The 19,860-nt window shown below is 39.8% G+C and overlaps 1 protein-coding gene across 2 annotated transcripts in view; it reads left to right on the top strand.

Annotated features, from left to right (window-relative positions):
- SLC16A12 (solute carrier family 16 member 12) overlaps positions 1 to 19,860 on the top strand; it is a 55,926-nt gene that overhangs the window by 20,112 nt on the left and 15,954 nt on the right. Inside the window, exon 1 of one of the 2 annotated variants that reach the window (XM_075841206.1) lies at positions 19,420 to 19,523. The exons of the other annotated variant lie outside the window; for it this stretch is intronic. The gene's annotated coding sequence lies outside the window, so the exon portion shown is untranslated. Of the gene's footprint in view, positions 1 to 19,419; positions 19,524 to 19,860 lie in introns of those variants that run through there. 2 annotated transcript variants of the gene reach the window in all.

Below are 19,860 nucleotides of genomic sequence, written 5' to 3'. Positions count from 1 at the left end.
TAGATAGTGTCTGCCATAGAGCCCGCTGTAGATAGTGCCCCCATATAGCCCACCCCTGTATATAGTGTCCCACAAATAACTCCCCCTATAGTGCTCTATAGATAGCCCACCCCTGTATATAGACCCCTGTAGATATAGCCCAGCCCTGTATATAGTGCTCCATGTATAGCCCAACCCTGTATATAGCCCCCTGTAGCTATAGCTCCCCCCTGTATATAGTCCTCCACAGATAGCCCACCCCTGTATATAGCCCCCTGTAGATATAGCCCACACCTGTATATAGTGCTCCACAGATAGCCCACCCCTGTATGTAGCCCCCCTGTAGATATAGCCCACTCCTGTATATAGTGCTCCACATATACTCCACCCCTGTATATAGTGCTCCACCAGATAGTCCACCCCTGTATATAGTGCTCCACAGATAGCCCACCCCTGTATATAGCCCCTCTGTACATATAGTCCACCCCTGTATATAGTGCTCCACTAGATAGTCCACCCCTGTATATAGTGCTCCACAGATAACCCACCCCTGTATATACTATATACAGGGGTGGGCTATCTGTGGAGCACTATATACAGGGGTGGACTATATATACAGGGGGGCTATATACAGGAGTGGGTTTTCTGTGGAGCACTATAGGGGGAACTATTTGTGGGATACTACATACAGGGGTGGGCTATATCTACAGGGGGACTATATACAGGGGTGGGCTATATCTACAGGGGGACTATATACAAGGGTGGGCTATATCTACAGGGGGGCTATATACAGGGGTGGGCGATCTATGGAGCACTATATACAGGGGTGGGCTATATCTACAGGGGTGGGCTATCTGTGGAGCACTATACACAGGGGTGGACTATATGTACAGGGGGGCTATATACATGAGTGGGCTTTCTGTGGAGCACTATAGGGGGAGCTATTTGTGGGATGCTATATACAGGGGTGGGCTATATCTACATGGGGACTATATACAGGGGTGGGCTATATCTACACGGGGACTATATACAGGGGTGGGCTATATCTACAGGGGGACTATATACAGGGGTGGGCTATATCTACAGGGGGGCTATATACAAGGGTGGGCGATCTATGGAGAACTATATACAGGGGTGGGCTATATCTACAGGGGGGCTATATAATATATTGCCCCCCTGTAGCTATAGCCCCCCCTGTATATGGTGCTCCATAGATAGCCCACCACAGTATATAGCCCCCCCTGTAGATAAAGCCCCCCACATGTAGATAAAGCCCCCCCATAGATAAAGCCCCCCTTGTAGAAACCCCCCCCGTAGACAAAGTCCCCCCCCGTAGACAAAGTCCCCCCCCGTAGACAATGTCCCCCCCGTAGACAATGTCCCCCCCGTAGACAATGTCCCCCCCCGTAGACAATGTCCCCCCCGTGTAGACAATGTCCCCCCCGTGTAGACAATGTCCCCCCGTGTAGACAATGTCCCCCCCCGTGTAGAAAATGTCCCCCCCCGTGTAGACAAAGTCCCCCCCGTGTAGATAAAGCCCCCTCTGTAGATACAGCCACACACTTTTATTACAATTTAAAAAAAACAACTATTTAAACTCACCTTAAACGCTCCCACGCCGGCCGGCCGACAGCAATGGAGACCTGCTCTCTTCTGCGCAGGTCTCCTGGGGGTTGAACGCAGCGTCTATGAAAGGCGCTGAATGGCTGGGCAGGATGACTTTCCCTGTCAATCAGCGCCTTTCATCGACGGAAGCTTCACTGGTGCAAAAGCGCTGAATAGCCGGGCACGGAACGTGCCCGGTCATTCATTGCTTCTAATTGTACCTGTGTCCTATAGACACAGGTACAATTATAGTGGAGGAGGTGGCGCTAGCGCCCCCCTCTAAGTTGCGCCCAGGGCACATGCCCCGCCTGCCCCCCCTAGCTACGCCCCTGTGCTGTGTGAATGAGATTTCAAATCTCATCTACTTTGCTGCTACTGTATTCCACTGCAGATATTCTCGAAAATCCGCATTCCGCTAGCTGTGAATGTAGCCTAGACAGGTTATAGCTTACACACTATATACAATCAGAACAATATAGGTTAAGCAATACATTTACAAAATGGCTCAACATTTTACGTAGGTAATATCTATATTTAACCTTTAAATACTGTTATATTTTTTTTCCCTGTAAATGTAACTATAAAAAATTGTCAGCTGAAGAATATGAACATTCAGTGTGATTGTACAGGTGAATTGATCAAATAATATGGCAGTGTGTTTGTAAAAAAAAAAGCCTAGTGTAGCCACAAAATGGCCCAATGAGAAAAAAATATATACAGTATAATTGAAATTTCTTTTTTAGTTACCTACACATGGAGTAAAACTATGTTCACACTTGCATTAGTGGCTAACGTCCGGGTTTCCAGTATTTTTTTACATACAGAATAGTGCAGTCTGAAGCACTATTCTTGCCATAAAATATATTGGCACCTCAAAGTCAATGGGGTCCATCAGAATCTTCCAGTATCTGTTCGAAAACGGATTCAACATGGCTGTCTTGTCTCTGTTATAAATAGAAGCCATGACTCTAGAGTGAATAAAGCCTAACACTGTAAGGAGTAGATAAAGTATCGTTTTCGAATTTTTGCGTTCACGTAACTCAAAGTAAAAAATATCGCCTGGACAAGAACGCTTAAAACTTTTTTTCTTTTTATTAAATCTTTAAAATGGGCTACTCAAGCCAATAATTCCTATAGATACCAGGCTAACCAGGTAAGTAAAACTAGATAATAGTACCAATATACTTGGATTCAATTATTATGGAACTACTCCAACTATCTAGTTAAAACATATAAATTCTGTTCCCTACCTGGACTAGATAGAAAAGTGTGCATTTACACCGAGTAAAGATCTGATACCTAGCAGCAGAGTGTGTGTGTGTGTTAAAGGAACAGTGTCACCACAATTTTTTTTTTAATATGTTAAAGATGTTAGTGCTTTATTAAAAACGTTTGGATTAATTTGTGTGTTTGTGTGTTACTTTTTCTTATTTTTACACTTTTTCTTCCCTATGGGGGCTGCCATTTTTTTTTCCATTTCTGTATGTGTCGATTAACGACACATACAGACATGGAATACGGCAGCTCCAGTCCCATAGGGACTGCGAACGGGGCCCGTTCCATCCACTTCAATGTACGCCGTCTGTGTGGGAACGGCGCATGCGCCGCTCCCACACAGTCCAATTTGAAATGCTACTACTTCCGGTCGCGGCTTCAGGACTTGTGCACTTGGACCAGCGGCAGCAGACGGAGCGGACGGGCCGGAGGGAGCCGCGGCGGCAGGAGCAGGTAAGAGATTTCTATGTATGTTCGTGTTTGTGTGTGTTTACTACTGTATGTAAACCTACTACACTGTGTGTTAGCTCAAAAAATGGCGACACACAGTGTAGGAGGTTAGACCGTTCAATCCCCTCATTTATCCCGGCACTAGCCAGGATAAAGGAGGGGGGGATGCTGAGGGCTCACTAGAGCGAGGGCTTTTTACCCAATTTTGCAGCATAAAGCAATGTGGTTGCTTTACCACATGCAATGCTGCAATTTTGGGAATGGCTCCATCTAGTGACCAGCAATGGGAAATATTATAAATTAGAATCTAATTGAATCCAATTTATAATATTTCCAGACTCGTGAAAGAAAAATAAAAAATTAGAACAATGTTTAATCACCTATACACTAATTGTTTAACAAAAAAAAAAAAATCATGTTTTGCTGGCAACACATTCCCTTTAACACTCAATAGCAGAAACGCAACACCGGCGACACAGTGTGCATTCACACTGCAATGAGCCACAGCACCTACATTTCTTGTGCATTAGCACCCATAAAAGACAGTGCAGCACCTAGAGCAGTATTGTGCATCCACACTTACAAGGGACTGTACATTTAGACGAAAGTGTGCATTTACACTAGATAAATATAATATACTAAGTGTGCATTCACACTAGATAAATATAATATACTAAGTGTGCATTCACACTAGATAAATATAATATACTGTGTGCATTCACACTAATTAGATATGGTATATTAAGTGTGCATTCACACTAGTCAGCAATATCTACAACACAGAGTACATTATCGCTGAGATGCGTATCAGCACATGCAGGTAGTGGCATTCACACTCCTCAGTAGCAGCGTAACACCTATAGTAGTAGTGTGCATTCACAGCTGGTAAGTATTGTCCACCTGGTAACAAGAGGCATGTGTATTGAAACAGGGCAGATTAGCACATCAGTTTCTCGTGCAATATTGTCTATCCGCCCTGTGTCTGCTAGAGTTTTTCTCCTAACAGCACGGTTCTGGTATCTGACCGCAGCGATGCAACAGAATGCCGGATATTTAAGCTTTTAGCCCTGCCCTTTGGGAGGCTGGACGATTACCTCAAACTCCCAATCAGAGCGCACCACGTCATCAGACACCACGCCCATTTACGAGCTCATCCAAATCACTCCTCCCCGGGCACTGTAAATGGCAGCGCCATGTAACTATGGGAATCACCAAGCGGCTGTAATTCTAAATATTGGCGTATATAGGAGAAGCAAATTGAAGTCATATCGCTGAGACGTCATAAAGAGAAAATTGATTTTGATAAACAAAAAAAGCTAAATTATATATGAGCCAATGGGATGTATAGATAATATTAATAAAAAATCGCAACCGATCCATACGCATCAAACTACTATCTCCAAATATCTGCTCCACCTTATAAGAAACAGGTATAGGAGATGTTATCGTTAAGGCCTCCAGGTTTAACAGTCTGTAACAAAAATATCCGCCTTGCTTCCCGCTGAAGTAAACGTTTATCCCAGTCACCCCCTCTAGTATAAGGATGTACCCATTCAATGCCCTGAAATCTCAGATGGTCAGGGTTACCCTGATGACATTCCCAGATATGGCATGCGATCGGAGTATCAGCTCGTTTTACCGTATCATTGATATGGTCTCTGATACGTCTGCGAAATTCGCGAATGTTTTTACCCACATATTGAATACCACAGCTGCATGTCATCAAATATATGACACCTTGGGTCCTACAATTGATGAAGTCATAATTCTTGTAAGAACGACCTGATGTGGTACTACAATATGATTTACTTGTTAAGATTGATCTACACGCTTTACAGGTACCACAGCTATATGTACCAATGGGGGGCTTAGGCAGCCAGGTTGACCGAATGACTGGTTTCATATGGCTCTGAACCAATTTGTCTTTTAAATTATGTCCTCTACGGTAGGTAATTGCTGGCCTATCACTCAGAAGACTCCATATATCTGGGTCAGCTTTTAAAATACCCCAGAATGTCTGAATGACCTCTCTTGCTTGTGTATGTTGTGAATCATAGGTCCCTATGATTCTAAGGTCGATCTCACCAGTCTCTCTCATCCTTGGATTGAGAAGCTCATCCCTGTCCACTGATAAGGCATGTTAATATGCATTTTTGAGAACCCAATCTGGATATCCCCTTCGACCAAACCTTGTTTTTAAGTGTGAGGCTGTGTTTTGATAATCAGACATATTGGTGCAATTTCTACGAGCTCGCAGATATTGTCCTTTTAGAATCCCCTTTTTGAGTGATTTCGGATGCCAGCTATCCCACCTTAATAGAGTATTAGTAGCTGTTGGTTTTTTTATGGATATGTGTGTTCACTCTTCCTGACACTGATTTACTTATAGACAGGTCCAATAATGTAATTTTGTCCAAATGGATTTCAGAGGTGAAAACTAGGCCAATATTAATCATTACAAATGCTCTAAATTTGGTTTGTGAGCCATTCGATAATATTAGAATATCGTCAACGACTCTAAGCCAGAGGATCACACTTGAAGTACAAGTTTCCATCGCCTCTTGGAAGACCATTTCTTTCTCCCACCAGCCCAGATAAAGATTAGCAAAGGTTGGGACACAGGGACTGTCCATTGCCACTCCTCTGAGCTGGTGAAAAAACTTTCCATTGAACGTGAAAGAATTACGTCCCAACACAAATTGAAGCAACCTCATGACGAACTCATTATGGCTTGTAAATTGAGTACCTCTCAATTTCAAGAGCTGCTCACGGCACAGTGAATGCTGGAGCGAGGTTCCAGCATACAACCCAACTGAATCTGCATCCCGCAGACGCAGGCTCGGTTGGAGGCGGGACCAGCGCGGTCAGACTGGGACACTGCTCTGGTCCTTGCATCGCTGACCATATTCACTGTCCATATATGGACAGCGATGTCAGGGGCTTTCCCAGAGACAGCGCTCTGCCTGGGACTCCTCTCCTTCTTACATCACTGTCCATATATGGACAGTGATGCCCTAACGACGGCAGTGTCAGCACCCGGCGGCCGAGTGGGCCCCGGCACTTGCCCGGGTTCGCCGGGTGCTGACGCCGGCCCTGAGTAAAGTACACACTATAGTGTCTCTATTGACAATGCATATTTTCTAGAAGACTTGTTATTTTGTTATTACTTGTCCTTTTTGACCTCAAACTGTACTTGTCTGTTCTTATTTCTTAGTTTATAAAGGATCACATTTTATACTCTGTACAGCCGAACCATCCGACCTTGTGCTGATACAGATGAGAGTTAAGATGTAAACAATTTTCCAGAAAACGCTTGTTGTGCATTGTAACTATGTAAATTTAAGTCATTGATTCTATAAAAATATGATCCTATCTGAAATAATTTCATAGGATTTTTACTGAATAATTACAATAGAAATCATTGGCAGAAACAACGTATTGCCTGAAAATGTTTTCACACTCATAATGTTTTTACTCTTCATAATTCCGGACAAATTATTGTACTTCAGGAATACTCTTTTCATAAAGTCATTGAGATTTTTGTCTGTAAACATTTATGCCGTACACCATGCAGCATTAATAACATGTTACCTTTATTGTGTAGGTCGGTATGATTATGACGATACCAAAAATGTTATGATTTATATTTTACTATTTTTTGCCGCATTCCATGAGTCATAATTTATTTTTCTGTCGATGTAATCGTATGTGGGCTTATTTTTTGCCAGATACGTTTTTCTTTAATAGAATCATTTTGGGTTACAAATAGATTATTGATTAACTTTTAATTTTTGCGGTGAAAGAATGGAAAGAAAAGCATTTCCACTGTTTATTGCGGTCTATTTTCTATGTCATTCGCCATTCAGTTTAAATAACACGTTAACTTTATTATACAGATTGTTACGATTGGGAAGATACCAAATAAGTGTTTTATTTAACACTTTTGCAACTTTTTATGGAACACTTTTTTTTAACAAGTGTAGATTTCTAACGTAGATCTGTTTTCCCTTAGTAGTAACAGCAGCACATTAATGGGGTATTTCTGCCCTTGTGTACTAGTAGGACTGATGGAATTTTTAATTTAATCAAATTATACACCAATTAACTCGAGCCCCCTGCTTTCAAAAGGACATCTAGCCTTCCCACCTTGTGTTTTTCTCTGTCCTGTGGACTTGGATATATGGTTTGCTCTGCTTGTTTGCTTTGCATTATGTTTTTGTTTTAATTTATTATGCTGGACTTCCTAAATTTAACTGGGAGGTGTACAAAGGGTGTTTCTTAGCCCTATGCAATCTGTGAAGCTGCTATTGAATGTTTTAGCTGCAAATTGTGCCCCAATAAGGTATATTGAAATGTGATGTCTTCATGAGACAAATCTTTTATATAGCAAGTACCTAATAATGAAAATCAGCTATCCAAGTGATATCTTCTAGTTACATTGTTCTTGTCTTTTGATTACTTGTTATTCAACATCCACCAATAGCAAGTTTTTAACAGTACAGTAGCAGTATATTATTTTTCTGTGGATATGCCATAAATGTCTAAGTTGGGAATATCCCTTTAACAACATGTAAATGGCAAACATTGTTACATTTTTATGATGTATACAATGAATAGGATATTTAATGGTGGGACAACACCTTTAGTCTTTGTTTACATGAAACCAGAGCACTCCTAATGTTTTTCATCTATCACAAGTTTTCATCTAAAAAATGTTAAGAAATTGACCAACGATGCAGAATTTTATTCCGTAGAATGTCAATTGTATTTGTGTAAATGCTGCTTAATTGTTGCGGGTTTTCCCCATATAACTCAATGAGGAGGTAAAATCTGCAACAAATAGCAGTTGTTGCATCTTTGCGGCGGGTTTGCAGCGATTCTGCTGCAAAAAACGCAACTCGGAAAAAAAATAATCTTATACATACACAGGAGTCTGTGTTTCTTCCTCCTGAGATGATATCTCATCCCATGTGACCGCTACAGCCAATCACAGGCTACAGCGGTCTCCTGGTATGAAACGTCAGGCCGGCTAAGTTCTGCAGTTTTCTGTAGCGAACTTTCTGGGCGAAAAAATGCACCACAGTTTAATGCGTTTTTTTGCCCGGAATTCCCTGCGGCGCTCAGGGCGGATAGGCTGCATGCTCTTACGCAGCGTATCCGTCCTGTGTGAAATCAGCCTAAATATAAGATTTTCAGTCTGCAAAGCTCCCAAATTTCAGCTGGTAATACATACAGTACACATCATACAACAGAAGACTTCATAAGACTAAAGCATTGTGTTGAGAAAGCATTTTCCTCAGAAATCTAGCTTAACTGGTATCTAAGAGCAGTTGGATTACTACGAATGGCCTTTGTCCTGAACACAAAACATTTCTGCTAGAAAGACATTTTTATTCAACCTCTGATTATACATTCTGGGAATAATTGCTTTTAGATGCTTTGATGGGAATTCGCCCATACATGTATTTACAGTGACTGTTTAGGGGCTGTTTAGGGGCTTTATTAGACCCAGCAGCACTGTCAGGTGTCAGGTGTCCCGGCGATCACGTCATTGCCAGGACCAATAGAGGTAATGGCGCTGCTTCTGTCTCTATTGTAGACACAGCGCTCATCGAGCACTATGTGTACAAAGATCAAGATCAACATGGTAAAAAAAGGTTTCTGCTTTCTCTACTGCGTGCTTGGCTCTCTCTGACATTCAGTACACAACCTGCAAATGCACAATTCCCAGTGCAACCAAAATTCTGTAGCCCTGTGTTTTTCATGGCACTGCAGAGCTGCAATTGCCTAGGAAATTATGCATCTGCAGGTCCCGGCGACCAACTGTCGAAGTAAGCAGAGTAAAGAAAGCAGAAATAGATCTATGCACAAAAATGTGAAAAGAAAACAAATAATAATGAACTAATAATAATAATAATAATAATAATAATAATAAACTATGAAAAACTCCTAATACCCCACCCACTGTTTCTGAAACTCTCCCCCGACACAATTCTCTGTACTAAGCCATGTTATATATAAAAATTAAAAGTAGACTAAAGCGGACAAAATCTAAATTCTATTTAAGGGTTTCCAAATTTGTTATTATTTGAAAAATTCAATTTTTTAAATATTCTTTACAGACTAAAAGTTCAAGAATTCTAAACAAAAAGTAGTAAATAGAAAGCAGAATTTCCTGTCACACAAAAATGAAAAAATCACTTTGATAGCATAAAAAATAAAAGTTATAACCCTTTAACAAGCACGAACAGGTTAAACATGGAAACTCTATCTAAATAATTTTTATCTGTAAATAGTCATTAAAGCCTGTGGGCAGTGTTTCCTGTTGCTTAGATAGCATCAACATATTCTGCAGTACATAGAGATTGTCATCACTCACATCAGACTCTGTCCACAATTTATTTTTTAATAGACTTTTATTCAGTTTTCAGAAAATGATCCTAATAATGTTCATATAAACTTTGCATATGCTCCATGCCCAAAAATACTATTTTGAGGGGATTTCCCAGATGGAACATTTATATGCTACAAATGTCTGATAGGTAGGGATCTCACCACCGGGATCCTCACCTACAGTGAGTTCATTTTTTTGGGCTGTTTCCGTAACTCTTATAGTCTACAATGGAGAGAGTGATGTACAAATGCGCGACCAAAAGTACATTTTTAAATGGGGCCATCTCCACTTGTTAAAAAAAAAGCTTTAGGAGTTCTCCTAACAGGTGGGGGTCCTAGAGATGGGACAATTGGCCGCCGCACCATGAGAAACGGGGGTCGGGTGATGTGGGACCCAGCTCTGGAGCCCATACCTATACTAGCGATATGCCGTAACATACTGATATTGGACAACCCCTTCAAATATTTCCACAAACTTTGCATTAATTAATAGTATAAGTGAATATAAGACTTTTTATAATACATTTTTCACCATTTATAAGGCTCCTTCCCCCGTCCCCCCTGCTAACTGTTCACTCACTCTGTATTTACTGCTAAATTCCGACTGACTTTCAGCTCACTGAGCAATCAGGTTATATGCTGCCCACAGAAGTCTATGGAGACGGCGGCAGGAGGGAGCAGGAACAGAGTGAGAGAGAGGCAGAGAGAGACACACAAAAATGCTGCTGCAGCTTCTAGTAAGTATTCTGTCTATTGCACGCCTCAAAATAAATTTTGCAAACAAGGACTTTCCTTACACCAGAAAATCAATCTGGCATACTTAATAATAAATATGCTGGTCCATTCGCCTCATCCTTGTTAACCCTGCCCACTCGTCTTGCCGCTTTTAAAAATATTACACTAATTGATAAATTCCCCCCAATGAGTCATGCCAAATGTGTATTTATACCCAATAACGGATAAGTCCGCCATCAATCGGATCAAAATGTCAGTTGAAAACATTAAGATATGTACAAATGGGATAACTATCTTTCCAAATTGACTTTCCTAGAGAGAAAATGTGTAATGTATTTGGTCAGTTATAGCAGGTTACACGGTGGTAAGTTTAACCTTTATTAGATTGTGCTGAGTACACAGTGTGTTACTGAGTGCAGGTAAAAATAAACATTCCATTGAAGACGTCTGTTGATTTAGCTAATAATTGGCACTGGCCTTCAGCAATGTTTAATATGAATGATTACACTGATGTTCCTGAAATAAGCCTCCTAGTGTCTACCGAGAATATGTGAAACTTTAAAAAGTGCTGAGTGCAGTTTGGTCAATGGTTATCTTTTCTCCTTGGCTGGTCCAGTATTTTATATGTAAAAGAGTGCACCAACTGATCTGAAGAAACATTCATTCTGAACACAGGGCAACAATTATTAACACACTCAGCACCAGCTTTCCTATATATTTACTATTGCTTATTCTTTATGACTGTGCCAAGGAGTGTTACTAAGGTAAGAGGCATCATCTCTTAATAAGCAACTTGCAAAGTATGTTCAGGAGATTAAAGTACCTCATTTTAATGTCATATTTTGGCTTCACTGAAATGACAGTTCGACATTTACTATTATTTGAGAAGCTCTCTTAGTCCTTGTTCACAAAATGCAAATTTGCCGCAGATTTTGCCAGTATTTTTCAAGCCAAAACCAGGAACGGAAATCTAAAGAGAAGAAATATATAAAGAAAGGCTTCATACATCTGCTCTCCTGAATCCAATTCTGATTTTGGCTAAAAAAAAATGCAGACAAAATCCGGAGCAAATCTGCACTATGTGAACAAGGCCTTTAGATGGAAGCATGCCATTAAGCAGTCTGCGTTCGGTGATGAATTTTCCTGCAATACTTTATGCTATTTTAGGAATGCGCCTGTGGCTAAAGTTTTCCCAGTAGTAAAATTATGGTTGATAAATGCTATTTAAAGGGGTATTCCGGTTCCAGAAAATAAATTGTGTGTTTGATCAAAAATTATACAATTTCAATTATTAAATTTTTAAAATTTCATGATCTCTGCTTCCAGTCACTTAATAACTCAACTTGTAGCTGTTTCATCTAACAGCTCATTAGAAGTCACAGCTTCAAGTACCTGTGAATCTGTCACATTACCAGGACAGATTTTTATCCCAAAGAACCAAACAGTGAAGGTTCCTATTGAATGACAGCAAGCAGAGATCTTGAAAAAACATGAGGTATTCATACAAAAACTATACTGGAAAGTGTTGTAACTTTTTATTATATCGTGTCGATAATTTAAAAATAGTCATATTTGAAACAATCAATAATCTTTGCATCTCTGTGGATATTAACATTGTAGGCTCTATTCACACTGCAGTTGGGAACCGAGCTCCCTGTTTTTTATTGTTTTTTTAAGGCCTGACAAAAACATGATGGAAACTTGAAGGATCCATTATAAGTCAATGGGATCTGTCGAGCTCCATTATGATCCATTACCTGTGTAAACAGGGCCTAAGCTGGCAATAGGGTTGGGTAGGTCAACGGCATCATCCTTTTGTTGTTATATTCACAGGGCAGCTATGGGGAATTAGAATTGCCAGCAACCCTGCATCTTACTGTTAAAATGCCCCTGCTTGTAAGGCCATGTTCAGATGTGGCAGAATTTTTCCGCTGCAAATGTTGGTGCAGATTCGGGGCAATTACATAACGAATCTGCACCAACATTTGCATATTTGACAGGTAATTCAGACGTTGCAGATATCCCAGGGGACTTGCCACAGATTTCAGTTTTTGTATTGCAAAGCCTGAAATCCGCAGTGAAATTCTGTTTCTTCTCTGCATCGTCATGAGCATGCTGCGGAGGGAAAATTCTGCACCGCAGCCTAAATTCCACACAGTTATTTTCCGCAACATCTGAACTAAGTTTCCTAAAAATGTATAGCAACAAATGTAAAAAACGGCTGCTGCAGAATTCCACTGCGGACTGTCCACAGCGGAATTCAACAGCAATTCCGCCACGTCGGAATGTGCCCTAAGGCTCTGTTCACATTTGCGTCTGGGCACACTTTCCAGTATATTTGACAGTAAGAGCTCAGTCTGCATCACTATTCTTTGCTGTACCCTAACTGAACCCCGACGGAGCCCATTAAAGCCAATGGGATCCACCAGTGTTCGTTTAGATCTGTTGGAAAATGGATCCGTCCCAGCAGTCATGGCTATGTTATAAACGACTAAATGCAATTCAGGCATTCAGTAATATATATATGTGTATATAGATATATACACAGACACATAATATTCATACAATTTAATATATTACTGTAAGTTGAGCAAGGTGAACCTGAGCATGAAGTGTTCTCATAGCTATCTATAACTGACTAGCAGAAGCCATCTAATAATAGTAGCTCCTAATTATATTCGGCAGCTTATATTGTACACAATACTGTATGTACAAATAACTGTCTGGGATACTGTATGCTTATAACGTTTCACAGCATACATAGATTTAGTATCCAGACTATCTGCTTTTATTGGAAACTGGGTTGAGGTGGATACAGTCGTGGGGCCTTAGCTACTTACATCAGATCTACACGTGTTACAGGTAGACATATTTACTTTGCCTTTATATGCATTTAATCACAAGGAATATACATTATGGCAAATAATATTGTAAATAGTCAAATGTAGTCTGATACTTACAAAAAGTTCTAAACTTGTAATTCTAAAAGTTGTGATTTTACTGCGTTTCATGATTTACTAGTGGCTCCTATATTTCTGTTAGGTAAAATGTTACTAATAGTGTAGAAACATTACAGTTACTAGCAGGTTCATTTTATAGCATTTTGTCACGGTGTTATACTAAAGTACTGGCCTGGTTTTCACTCTTGGTATATATTTAATACATTTTCACATTGTGGACCAGCCTCCACCTTGAAAATATGGTTAAAATTTCATATATATATATATATATAGACAAATCAAGGGTAGGAGCAGCACTGTGATTCCTTGCCTGTGAAAAAGCCTTCATAGAGAAGGTGAAACGTTGCAGTGTATGCTGGATGAATAAACCAGAGTTTTTTTGAGTGCTGCTTCTATCTCTCTTTTTTGGATATATATATATATATATATATATATATATATATATATTTACATACACACATGTCCCTTTCTTAACTGATTCCAGAACATTCTCTGATTTCTCATGTAGGTTTTTTTATTTCATTTCAGTTCTACAGCCATAACTAGTATGGGATTTACATCTTAGGGTTTGTCTGCTGTCTCAAGGCCCTTTTACATGGGCCAATGATCGGGCAAACGAGCATGCATATGAACGCTTGTTACCGATCAGTGCCCGGTGTAAACAGGGCAATGATCAGCCAATGAACAAGCAAACGCTCGTTCATCAGCTGATCTGCTCGTTTATGCAGCAATAAATATTATCGTTGTCGGCAGCACATCTGCCTGATGTGCTGCCAACATGATGGAAATGTATGGTGACAAACGATCGTAGTAACGATCGCTTGTCCCCTTACATAACCTATCATTGCTCCTTATGAAAGAAGCAAACGAGCGGCGACCAACAAGCTTGGCCCGTGTAATAGGACCTCTAGACTCCGCTTATCAAATAGACCACACCTTAAGTTATTTATGGCTTTAAAATATTTATTACTTTTTACAAAATAAAGCAGAACATTGCACTGCACTTCTCACAATATCAGACTGGCCCACCAGTGTAATCAGGGCAACGATTAGACGATGAACGAGCAAACACTTATTTATCGGCTGATCTGCTTGTTTATGCAACATTAATTACTATCGTTGTTGGCAGCACATCTCCCTGTGTAAACGGGGAGATGTGGCGCCAACATGGTGGAAATGCATAAGACGAACAATCGTAGTAACGATGGCTTGTCCCCATACATAACCAATCATAGCTCCTTGTGGAAGGAGCAAACGATCATTGATCGGCGCTTGTTTTCACAGCCCGTATTGGGCCGTGTAAGAACCTTCCACCTCTGCTTATCAAGTACGGCCATGCCTTAAATCATATATGGCTTTACAATGTTTATTACACTTACAAAATAAAGCAAAACATTGCATTGTACTTTTTACAATATCTAGCACCAGGGTCAGACTTGCCCACCAGAAAGACAGAGAATCCTCCGGTAGGCCCAGATCTTAACATAATTATGGGTGTCCAATGATACAGTAAAAGCCAATCACTTACCACTAGGGTCAACATGGGTTGATTCACAAATAACCTATTAGACCTTATTGATGATATATCCTGTGTATACAATGCTAACAACAAAGATTACAATGGAATTAAAAGTTGATTTTCTGTTTAGATGGAAGTTTAGATCAATAATTTCTTCTGGTGAGCTCTAAGAACCAGTCTGACACTTTTTAGTATCATCTGTAGCCTTTCCCTTTGTCCCTCCCTGGGTGTCATGGTTTTACTACCACTGCACTATGTCTAATTAACATATAAATACTCATAATTTACATATAAATATGCTACGCCAGTGTATTCATATTTAAATTGTCCCTTCCGCAGTCGTCCTTCTCTCAGGGCCGCCTATATGCGCAGGCCTTCTAGGCCTATAAGCCAATCTAGCCCTGACCATAATGTAATCAATTTATATTTCTACACCACACGTATGTAAACCACCTGTAGACCATGTGGGATATGGACTGGTGTGAGTGATGACAAGCTCCGTACATCACTGTAGAATATGTTGGAGCCACTTAAGCAACAATAAAAAAGGAACATAACTAAAAACCTAATATGTGTATACACCCTTTTATTCATTCCTATTCTGTCAAATTGCTTCCGTTTAACGTGTTCTATGCTATGTGCATGTTGTTTCTCAAGTACTTGCTTGCAAAATTCCAAGGTAAGCTGGCCTGTGAAGCCTTGTGCCAGGCGGAACTGCAGCCTAAGCAAAAATATCTACTCACAGCTATTTTAACTGTGTCATAGGCGGATTCCTGCTGCAGAAAACTGATTATGGCTGCATTTGAATGGTTAAATTACAGCTCAATATGAGAGCTGTATATTTGGTGCTAAAAACACAATGCTGGTACCAGCTTTCTTTGTGCCCAGAGCAGGGGTTTCAGAAACATTCAGCATTTACCCCTTAGTGACCGCCAATACAGCTTTTCACGGTGGTCAATAAGGTGTCTTATACAAAAGCATTAACTTTTTTATGCCGCATTGGAATAAGTCCAGCACAGGTGTCCAGTGCCGAGAGGAGCAGGTGCTCAGATATCTGATGAGAGCTGGGTTCCTACTCTAACAGCTGTGTTCAGAGTTACCTCAGATCATGGTCATTTAACCCCTTAGAGGCATGGTCAATAGAGACCATGGCATCTAAGTGGTTTACAGATGGAGAAGACTCCCTCTGTCACTCATCTGTGGCCCACGAAAGCGATTGCAGGCCGCCAATGGGTTGTCATGGCAGCTGGGGCCCTAAAAAAGGCCCAGGCCTGCCATGGCTGTATGCCTATTAGGCCATGCCAGAGTCACGGCCTCATAAATTTTACATACCCAGGCAGTAATGCTTTGGTAGAATAAGCATACCAAAGCAGTATATCAGCATTAAGAAGATCACATAGTGAAGTCTCCTAGTGGGACTTAAAAAATATTTAATGTTAAATAAAGTTAATTAAAAAAACTGTGCCATTAAAAAAATAATAAAACCATTTTTTTCCGTAGAAAGTGTTTTTTATTTTTTCAAAGTGTAAGAAAAAACCCACACATCTATATTACCGTTGCGATTGTAACAATCTGAACAATAATGTTAACAGGGTATTTAAACTACATGGTGAATGGCATAAGAAAAAAATTCAAAAAACAATGACGAAATTGCTTTTTTCCATTCCCCTTCCCCATAAAATGTAATAAAAGTTAATCAATAAGTCCCATGTACCCCAAAATAATCCCAATGAAAACGACATCTTATCCCACAAAAATCAAGCCCACATATGGATGCATTGACGGAAAAATAAAGAAGTTATGCCTCTTAGAATGTGACGATGCAAAAACAAATTATTTTCTTTTAGAAGTGTTTTTATTGTGCTAGAATAGTAAAACAGAGAAAAACCTCTGCAGATTTGGTATCACCGTAATCATATCAACCTATAGAATAAAGTTAATATGTTATTTTCACCGCACAGTAAACAGCAAAAGTTTAAAAAGAAAAAAATAATTGCGGAATTGATGGTTCTTTTTCTAATCCCCCCTCCAAAAAAGTTAATAAAATTTAATCAATAAACTAAATGTACCTCAAAATCATGAGATTAAAAACTATAACTCATCTTGCAAAAAACAAGCCCTCACACAGCTGTGTCGACAGAAAAATGAAAAAGTTATGGCTCTTTAAAAGCGAAGATGAAAAAACGGAAAAAATGGCTTGGTATATAGCCCAGCAATCTGACTAAATGAGGAGGGAGGTGCCTCAGACTCTGCTCATCAATTAAATCACATCTTAAAGGGGTTGTCTCAAGACTAAATGTTATCCCATAACCACAGGATGGGTTATAACATGCTGTTCGGTGGAGGTATGACCGCTGGGACCCCCACCGATCACAAGAACAGGGGCCCGTTCCTCCAAATGAAAGAATGTCATACATGACAGATTTGTAGATTTAGCAAATTTTGATGCAAATTTTGGAGTCCAAGCCAGAAGTGGTTTCAAAAGGAAATATAAAGCAAGAACTTATACTTCTCCTTCCTCCTGGATCCACTTCTGGCTTTGGCGCAAAATCTGCACCAACATCTGCAACAAATCATGATGTGTAAACATAGCCTTAAGGTCCTTTTACACCAGCCAATATGGGCCATGAAAACAAGCGCCAATCAACGATACAGTTTATTGATCGGCGCAATGGAGATGTGCTGCCGACAACGATAATACTTATTGTTGCATAAACCATATGATCAGCTGATGAATGAGCGTTTGCTCGTTCATCGGCTGATTGTTGCCCTGTTTAAACAAGGGAATGATCGGGGGCATAAAAGGGCCTTAAGTCATATATGACTTTAAATTGAGAAACTTAGAGAAAAAGAAGTCATTACGCTAACGAATATGGTAAAAAATACAAATTTTATTCGGACATACAACACAAAATAATACATATGTAAAATTCAAAGGGATCTGAAAAAAGAAACAGTGTGGTAGCTTCAAACAGATGAAGTTTTAGGATATCCTACCCATCAGACAAATTCCCTGGCAGTATGTGTATGCCTAACATTGACAAAACCATCTGAGTCATATAAATAGAGGCGTATCTGCAGCCTAATATTAACAACACAAGTACAATGGTTAAGGGAAACACAAAGTTCAGCATATAGCTGTGTGTTACAGAGTGCCCAGATTCAAAGGATTGCATAGCAGATTACGCCATAATAGTAAGGATAGGTCAAGACAAGAGTGTCATAGTCAGGCAAAAAACTGCCAGATTAAGATATAAGAGGTATTATGGTAGGCTTACCCATAAGGATGAATATTGAAGTGGCCCCACACTGCAGCCTGAAATGGTAGCGCCCCGACGCGCGTTTCGCCAGTCTAGCTTCCTCAGGGGGAATTGACATTTTGTCAATGTTAGGCATACACATACTGCCAGGAAATTTGTCTGATGGGTAGGATATCCTAAAACTTCATCTGTTTGAAGCTACCACACTGTTTCTTTTTTCAGATCCCTTTGAATTTTACATATGTATTATTTTGTGTTGTATGTCTGAATAAAATTTTTATTTTTTACCATATTCGTTAGCGTAATGACTTCTTTTTCTCTAAGTTTCTCATAATGCAATGAAGTTTGCTATGTTACTAGTATACAATAGAGGTGCCCAGACACTTGCCAGTGGCACCTAACTTGTGACTTAACCTGTTGAGTCTTTATATTTAAACTATGACTTTAAATTGTTTGTTTGCTATTACATAGTGAAACAGACATTGTGGGTTAATTCTCACAACATCAAACGCCCTCTGCATCCTTGCTCTTCTCCTTGCCTGGGTGCTCTCCTCTTATCCCCACAGCACTGTCATAATTAACATATAAATATACTCCTTATTTACATATGAATACGCACTGTTCATTGTATCCATATACGTTTACCCTTCAGCAGTCGCCCTTCCTTTCAGGGCCTTTAGGCACAAGTCTACTGTGCCTATAGGTAAACATAGCCCAGCTTATACGATATCATCTTACATCAACCTTCAGCCTGTCAATATACTGCAGAATGCAGACTGTTATAAAATAGATTGGATCTCCAGAACTACTTTAGACAATACATTTATTATGAGAACTTGCAAAATGCCCGAACTGTATGATTATTAGGGATTGTTCTTCAAGACAAATCTATTGCAAGGTGGAGCGTCACTAATATTAATTGCATATGAGTCTATTCAGAACAAATTGAGTTGTGGAATGTAGGTACGAGCCATTTAGTAACTTTCATTAACACTATCAGCACCCTAGATAATTTTTAGGGTACAGGTTGTTTTGGACATGAATTTCTCAAAAACCTTGATACAATATGCAGGCACATGCTGCAGATAGAATGAAGGTTTTTGTGAATAGGTTGTTTGCGCTCAACGTCTGTCGCTGATGTTTGAGAACCTTAGGAACCTTAGACCTTTAGGAAGTACATGTGGTAGCGCCCCCCTCCCTTCACCACATAATAGTTGGTCAAAGGTGGAAAACAAGGGATTGTAGATTGTATAGCAGCTGTCCATAGTTCTAAAAACTATGATACTGTCCAGGAGAGATTCAGAAAAAAGTATAACTACATTGACATGGCAAACAGGCTGCCCTATGGTAAGTGACTTTTTTTTAACTTTAGGTATGTGATGGTAATGTAAGGGTTAATTTGAATTAGAAATGCATTAACATGTTTGCTTAATGTGTGTATGTGAAATTAATTATATGTCTTAACCGTGCAATGGATAGTAAATGTGGAAATGGCATACATCCCTATGATTGTAGGTCTGAATGGCCATATCTATGCACAGTGTAGTACAGCCACACTTCTGTGATCAAATATTTAATGAATATTTAAATGGAAAAGTGTCAATTCAATGCACTCTATAAATCTCCAGTCATTACACTCAATATCATTGCAGGACAAAAAGGAAATAGACATATCGGCTAGTAT

This window comes from Rhinoderma darwinii, chromosome 11 (assembly GCF_050947455.1).
Source record: "Rhinoderma darwinii isolate aRhiDar2 chromosome 11, aRhiDar2.hap1, whole genome shotgun sequence".
NCBI classification, from domain to species: domain Eukaryota; kingdom Metazoa; phylum Chordata; class Amphibia; order Anura; family Rhinodermatidae; genus Rhinoderma; species Rhinoderma darwinii.
The sequence above is the reverse complement of the archived record's forward strand: the minus strand, read 5'-3'. Positions and strand labels throughout refer to the sequence as shown.